We start from the raw sequence: 6000 nt of genomic DNA, 5'->3' as shown, positions 1-6000 counted from the left end.
CCTCCCTCTCTACAGTCTCTTGGAACTTTCAGATTCCAAGGAAAGGACACACAATTCCTGAAGCGTGATGAGACATCACTTGTTTAACTTGGGCCTGACTCACATGCTGTATCATAAGCGCCCAAAGGTCCTTCTTTCCATGAATGTTCACCTCAATTATGTACCAGGCAGCTGAGGGGAGGAGCCAGGTCTGTTATTTCTTTAGGATTGCCCCTCAGTGCTGACAGTATTCCTGAAGGCAGACAAGGCCACCGCAAAACACTAGAGTTGCCTCTCCTGTAGCAGGGAGAGCAACCAAGCTGAATCTAAGCATGTACTTATTGGGGACAGTCGCTTTTACTATTTCTGTTTTTGGCGGCTGGCTGGCATGGGGTCTAAACCCTTCACCGTGGTGTTATAACACCGTGCTCAGACCAACTGAACTAACAGGCCAGCCCCAGGAGAGTCACCTTTAAGGTTGGATCTCATCGACCAACTGGACAAAACAGGGCAAACAGCAGGGAGGTAGAGGAAGGAACACTGTCCACCATGCATTCCAAAGGCGGGCCCCTGTTTGTCCCTCCTCTCTATCCTAGAGCACTCCCTCACCTCCGGGATCAGCCCAAGAGGACTTTGTAAGCAAGTCCCAGCATCAGGCTGTGGAAGGGTTGAAATCGACTCTGTTTGCTCAGCCAACTGTGGGTACAGTCCCTTCTGTAGCCTGAAAAAATAGTGCTTTTCCTCCCAATTACTAGTCTCAGTCTTTATGTATTAATTTTGCGCAGTACATAAGCATATGGCATTTTTACTCTTATGGATAGAGCCCTTGGTTTAAAAGTTTGGGCAATCCCACTCTAGAACATATTCTCTAAGACATTCCAAGGATGAGAAATCACATGCGTGGAAGATCAAAGCAAATGCTGGGTGTACCTGGAAGGTCTTAGAGCTCAAGGTGCAAAATTCTGCAGGCTAGAGAGGGTCAAAGGATGGACTGAGAGGCAAAGCTAGGGGAAAGATCACTTTAAACACCTGGAAAACTCACAGGAAAGAGAAAGTACATGATAGTCTCTGCACTCAAAATGTACAAACCTTACAGAAATAAAGAGGGGCACTGAATCATTCAATTCTCAGATCATTCAACTTGACACACTGTTCCAGCCAGCTGACTATCAACCCTGGAGCCTCAGTCAGGGCCCCCCCTGTCTCTAGTGGAAGTTGGGCCACCTATAGGCAGAGGGACAAGAGCCGGAATATCAGGGAGGCAGGTCCTGGGTCCCAATGGTAAAAGAGCGGCCAGAGTTTCCAGCCAGATGTACAGACTCAAACAGGACGAGGTATTTGGGGGCACTGGCAATTTCTAGCATGCTCGCATAATCAGTGATATCTGAAGTAACAAAGCTTTGGAGCACAGAAAAAGGTCACAGATTTAATTGCTTTTGGGCCCCCTGGGGTCGCATTTAAGGTCCATGTCAGAGATCAGCCCTTTGCTCCTAGGCATCTGTTTACCAGTAGTATCAGGCAGATTTTAAAACTCTAGTATTTGATGTAAAAAGCCACAAACCTACTAAAGTGGCTTTTTAAAACTTTTAACTAGTTCACGCATGAGTGTAGTACAGGGAAGGTAAGTAAACTCAGTTCTGAGTCTCTGACATCAATCGTTGCAGTTATTGAACTTTATTATATTTTAAAATCAGAAAACAGTAAAACAGTATTTATACTAACACCTGAGTACTGTTCAATTGGACAGAGCATCTTCCTACAAACAATGTGAAACAAGACTAAGTTTAAGTAAGAATCTCGACTTCTAACATAAAAGGAATAACACAGGCGAAGCCTTCCTTTCAATAGCTGCCTTCATGTCTAAAGTACATTTGGCTTTCTAAAAGGAAAATGAACATTCTTGCCTCAGGTGGGCATTTTACTGGCATTTACAACAAATGTCGAATACTTTTATAACTGATTCTTATGACGTATAAATACCACACCAAAGTTACACATAGTAATATCAACGAACATATAGCAACATTTCCCCTTGAAAGTTCTAAGTTATAAAATAAAGCCCCACACAGTAAGTCAGAACTAACGTATCTTTCCAAATGGAGCAGAATAAATGGCTCAGAACCAAGCAAATTAATTAGAACGTTGTATAGGACAGGGAATTCCCTGTATGGACACCAGTCTACAGATCGTTTCTAATCCCCTGAAGAGTAAGCTGAGAGGTGCTGGGGAGAGCAAACGCCGTGTACTGCATGGAATAGAAACATCTAACCGTATACACAGCTCACCAGTACTTCTGTGCAGTGCAAGTGCCATATTACATTCAAAGAGAAAAAGGTGTACTTGTGTGTATACTTCAGGCATAGAATAAACATAAACATTAAACAGCAACCGCACGAGGAATAAACAAATACAATAAAATATATCTCTTCAAGAAATTTGGACATAGCGATCGTCATAGAGAGATTTGAACAATACTTGCCTAGTTTAATGTCCAAATTTAGCCAACATATGTAAGTTTCAAAATAATAGGTATTTCTTTGTGAAAAATACAGTCGGACTCTATCCAAACCACCCTTACAGTACGGTATCTCTCACATAAATCTATTCTATCTATCCTATAATTTATCCAAAAAGGGGTAAGAACACTTCATGGAACTTTATAAACTTGTTTCTGTTCCCTCTAAATTTGAATACAACAGAGAAATGATAAACGAAAGGAAATTAATTTCTATGGCTATTCCCTTTCTATAAGCTGGTAAAACATGAACAGGACACTGTCGCATCAGACACATAAAACACATGAGAGAGAGATGATATCTACACGTGCACCTTTAAACTCTCTTCTGAGGAAAAGTTCTCATGGATTTAATCATAGAAGTTGTCAATCCCTGATATTTCCTCTTTTAGCTGTTTTGGTTCCAGATATAAAGATGAACCAAAGTCATAGGTTTTTCACTATTTCCTACATGAAGTATATTTGTAGATTATGCACCGAAAACAATAAACAGACATAAAGGATGAACTTCCAACTTAACTATGCAAATACTAACATGTTAAGTGGATTTTAAAGAACTAGACTGAACTTGTGGTGATAATACATATTTAGATGATACTTACACAAAACAAAATCTAGTAAGGGAAAAAAAGTGATTTCACACCAAGAAGGCACTGGTCCCCCCAGAAATAAGCCCCATCTAAACTGACACATTTTCTTCAATTGTTGTAGAATTTTTCTTCCTTAAACTTTCAATGTAGTGACACAGCTTCATGGCTGGCCCGAGCTTCAGCCCCATATCTTTCATCATTTTGTCACTCGTGAGTAGTAGCAGGGCCTGTCCATCAATCCCCTACAGAGAAAATAAAATTATAATAATTAATAATGCTTTCATATTTCATCAGATAGAGGTTCCTTCTTTATATACAAGAACATGTAAAACAAAGTAGAGAGCAGCTCATTTCACAAGTATATTCTTGGAATATGCCTCTACTTTATGAAAACTATTAAAAATATAGTTTGGACAGTGACGCATCATTTGATAATTTAGAAATTCACTTCAAATTTTAAGATAAAGGACATTTAACCTTAATACCTTAAAAAATGAACTGTGTCAAACTACCTAATTTTAAAAACTGAGTTTTGAATAAAATACTACATATCTCCAACAAAGAGGAACAAGTATAAGTGGTAGAAGTGAATTTCAGACAGTCAACTTTCTGAGCAGGGCTGGCAATAAGAGTAAATCCACATCAATGCAAACTGTGAGTGTGCTATACACAGCTGTCCTTATGTTGAAACCCAGTCAGTTGTCCGAGGCTAATTAGATACTAAAACGAGTTACTGATTTTCTCACCATACTGAAAACGGTACATCAGGCATGTGGCCAGTAACTTTATACTCCAGGACACACTGTCAAAATATTACTTGATAGTCACAAGGCATCCTCCTAAAAGTTCTTCTTATTTTAATGGACCAACTTCTGCTGCTGAAGCATATTATTGGGTTTTCACAAATTCCAGTTTAAAAATAAACCTTTACTTAATCATGTATCACTGTCTGAAAAGACCTGAAATCCCTTACGACACCTCCTTTGTCACGCAACTTCTATACGTTTCCGACCAAGTACAACAAGAAATTTAAAGAAAAGAGAACTTGGAAAAACGTAGACCATGAGCTTTCTTTGCAAAGCAGGAGGGTATCGGCATCACAAATGGTAAATAACCATATAAGGTCAACAGAGGCAATGGAATCAGTTGCTGGATTCATTGGGTGTCATAACAAGAAGGCCATCCTGTTACCGCTTATGGTCACCCCCTCCTCCTCATGGTCCTGGGGTTGAGCTGGGAGCAGGTGTGTGTGTGTGTGTGTGTGTGTGTGTGTGGGCAGGGGACCCTTGTATCTGTCATCACAAAAGGGAGGTCCACCTGAGGGTGGCGAAGCTGAATCATCACCTTTTGAGAACTTGAGGCCGTGTAGTATAGTAGACACTAGGACACCCATTGAAAGAACAGATCCTTAACCTGCCATTTAAGGATCTAAGCTTTCTCACATATGGAAAAATCAGTTGATAGGGAGCCCCCACCATCCACACGACTCTGTATCCAGCTGAAAGGCCTGCACAGAGGTCATTCAAAGGCATTACGGTAGCAAAACTGGAGAAAAAGATACATTACATGGTGCCTGAAGAGGTTGGCGAGGGGGCCTAATGTCTGAGGATCTGTATGTTGCAGAAACAGGATCACTTCATCGACGGACCAGGCTGAAGGGTCCTCAGAGACATAGGGGTCAGGCTCCACTGGTGAACTTGTAGCTTCGATGGGGAGAAAGAAAGACAAATCATGCTTGACCTGCTCATTATGCTGAAAGAAGAGATATTATTAGGTAGGGAGTAACAGTCTCATTCCTCGAATCTTCTGTAAAATACCCCAGCAAGGACTCAGGACTCCAACTGCAAAATCTAGTGAAAGCCTGTGTAAAGATGATGTAAGGATGGCTGCACAGGAGCGTCCCACCTGACCTTCCCCAAACAACAGAAGCAGCTTCAGAGGTTACCTTAAATCCTCACACATAACAGGCACTCAATAAAAGTTAGTTCTCATTACGAATATCACCTAAAACCATCCCTCAAAAGAAAACACACAGCTTCCACTACCTTGCATCAAGAATGTTGATGAATACGGTTAAATAGTGCTATTTGTAATATGTGTCACTTCAAACTCACCACAACCAGAAGGGCCGTAGATAGATGGTACAGTATGTTTATTCCCCAGGAAGACTGAGTGACTCTTCATTTCATGGGTATACACTGAACTGGACTCTCCCTGGGTCAGCAGGGCTGCAGGTGCTGCCCCGGAAGCTGGGGCATTTGGAAGGATGCTGTTGTTAGCTGCCCCTGGGCTGGTACAGGAGGGCATTAAAGAAGTGCCCGGCAGAGGGTTATCAGGCACGATAGGAGGCTGATATGAATCTGCAGACAAGAGTAGAAGAGTCTGTTTGAGCATCAGCTCCCGCTCCTTCTGCTTCTGCTCCTGCTCCCTGAGCAGTGACTCCTGATCTGTTTCCTGGGATTCCTCCGACTGATTAAATCCCCCTTCAGGGATGCTCTGGGAATCAATCTCCTGGCTCCCCACTGGTGAAGTTGGGCTAGAACTTTCACAGTAGGAGAATGAACTGGAAGGCCCCTTCTTCCTCATTCTCTGGAATTTACGTCTTCTAGACAGCCGGTACTTATAATTTCTGAAAGCAAATCCAAATAGCTTCTGAAATGACAAAAACCCACCATAAATTAACAGTGAGGAAAAAAGGAAATAAAATTAGTACATACACATTAATATTTATTTTCCATGCAACATTGCTTTGTATTATTAAAAATAAAGGCTCTATTTTGATTATATAATGAAGTTTTATGCCTCTTCAACCCTACATTTTAATTGTATTCCAGACATTACAGTTAGAAACATGAAAATGGTCACTGTCATGCATTTATCAGACCTAAACTTCAGCATTCTTCCAGCAGAGCCTTA

Source organism: Cynocephalus volans, chromosome X, assembly GCF_027409185.1.
Source record: "Cynocephalus volans isolate mCynVol1 chromosome X, mCynVol1.pri, whole genome shotgun sequence".
Classification (NCBI taxonomy): domain Eukaryota; kingdom Metazoa; phylum Chordata; class Mammalia; order Dermoptera; family Cynocephalidae; genus Cynocephalus; species Cynocephalus volans.
This window is presented reverse-complemented; position numbering follows the sequence as displayed.